The sequence below is a fragment of the Pempheris klunzingeri genome, chromosome 10, assembly GCF_042242105.1.
Source record: "Pempheris klunzingeri isolate RE-2024b chromosome 10, fPemKlu1.hap1, whole genome shotgun sequence".
In the NCBI taxonomy this organism is placed as follows: Eukaryota; Metazoa; Chordata; class Actinopteri; order Acropomatiformes; family Pempheridae; genus Pempheris; species Pempheris klunzingeri.
Genome location: NC_092021.1, coordinates 8,486 through 10,482, shown reverse-complemented (window position 1 = coordinate 10,482; position 1,997 = coordinate 8,486).

Here is a 1,997-nt window from a genome sequence, read left to right as displayed (position 1 = left end):
CTGGTCTCCCCCTCCCTCCTCGGGAGCAAAGGTCCCCGTTCTCCGGGTCAAAGGTCATAGGACCAATGATTTTGGAGTTCTCGGTGGAGGGTGTTGGACCGGCCGACCTTCCCCCTGTTTGGGAGTTGTTGAGGTGTATGAGCGTGTGTGTTTGTGTCAGTGTGATGGGAGATGGAAAGGATGAAGGATAGAGGGAGGTGAAGAATTGGTCCTGGTGGTTAGGGGAACAGAGGGGTGGGAGGAGTTGGGTTTTGGCGAAGGAAGGGTTAAGGTTAGGGGAAGGGCTTGGAGGGGGGTTTCAGGTGGAAAGAGGGAGGAAGGAGGATATGAGATAAAAAAAGGGGGGGTGGGGTGGTGGGGGAACAGGTCCTGATACAGGTGGGGGAGATGGGAGAGCAGGCGAGATATGAGTGAGGAGGGGAGAAGAGGAAAAGGTTAAGGTTAGGGAAAGGGGAAGGGGGCGGGGTTAAGGTTAGGAATAGGGAAAGGGGGCAGGGTTAAGGTTTGGGAAGAGGAATGGGAACCAGGGTTAGGGTTTGGGATAAGCGGAAGGGGACGGGACAGGGTTAAGGTTAGGGAAGGGGGACCAGGGTTAAGGTTTGGGAAAGGGGGGAGGGGGGCGGGGTTAAGGTTAGGGAATAGGGGAAAGAGGCATGGTTAAGGTTTGGGAAGAGGAGAAGGAACCAAGGTTAAGGTTTGGGATAGGGGAAAGGGGCAGGGTTAAGGTTAGGGAAAGGGGGAAAGGGGCGGGGTTAAGGTGAGGGAAGAGGAAAGGGAACCAGGGTTAAGGTTAGGGAAAGGGGGAAGGGGCAGGGTTGAGAATAGGGAAGAGGGGAAAGGGGCAGGGTTAAGGTTAGGGAAGAGGAGAAGAAACCAGGGTTATGGTTAGGGAAGAGGGGAAGGGGAGGGGGTTAAGGTTAGGGAAAAGGGGAGGGGGGCAGGGTTACGGCTTGAGGATGGAAAATAGGTGGAGTTTTGGGGAGGGGGAAAGGGTTAAGGTTAGGGGAAGGGCTTGGAAAGGGGATCAGGTAGATGGAGGGAGGATAAGGAGGAAAGGGTATGAAGAGGGGGGGGGGGGGGGGGGGGGAAGGAAGAGTGGGCGAGATTTAGGTGAGGAGAGAAGATGAGGAAGGGTTTAGGTAAGGGAAAAGGGGCGGGGTTAAGGTTAGGGAAGAGGGGAGGGGGGCGGGATTAAGTCTTAAGGATGGAAAAGATGGAAGTTAGGGTAAGGGAAAGAGGGGGATGGTCAGTCTGTGTAGGAAAAGGAGGAAATGGAGCCACAGGTACCTGGTTCGGTGTCATCCAGTGTTGTGCGCCAGTGCTGTAAGATCCGGTTAGCTGTAGTGGAAGTCCAGTGGATGTGGTCTGCATCTGTGGTGAATTCGGTGGGGGGGATTGTGCTGAGTGTGTGGACGTGTTTGGTCATTGCGTTGTTTATTATTCTAATGTTGTTTTGTTGTCTGGATGTGAGGTGAGGTGAGTAATGTATGAGAGGAAAAAAGAGGGCGGCGTTGGGGAAGGTCAGCCTGGCCTGGCGGAACAGGGCCTTGAGCTGTTTGATGGTGGTCTGCCTAGGGTCCTGGTCCCTGTTGTAGATGCCTATGGAGATAAGGACGGTCATGGTGAAGGGATTGGGAGTGGCTTTTTCACATACCTTCAGGAAGTGATAGGCAGTGGCTTCGGGGTAACTGTCCAGTTGTGTTTCAGGTAGGCAGTTCTCCGTGATGCGACCGATGTTGGTGTCTCCGAGTATGAGTATGGGTTGTTTGGCGATGAAGTTCCAGTCCTGGATATTGCGATGTGGGCGTGTCAGATGAATCTTGGGTGGATAGGTGTTTTGGTAGGGGAGTTCCTCGTAGGGGTCCGGATGTTCTCGAATGAAGGTGGAGAGAGGGGGTGGGGAAGGAAGGTATAGTGTGGAATCATGGCTGTAGTTAAGAGAAGAAGGAGCAGGGGAGATAGTCTGAGGGGAAGGTGAAGAGTCAGCAGGGGGAGGT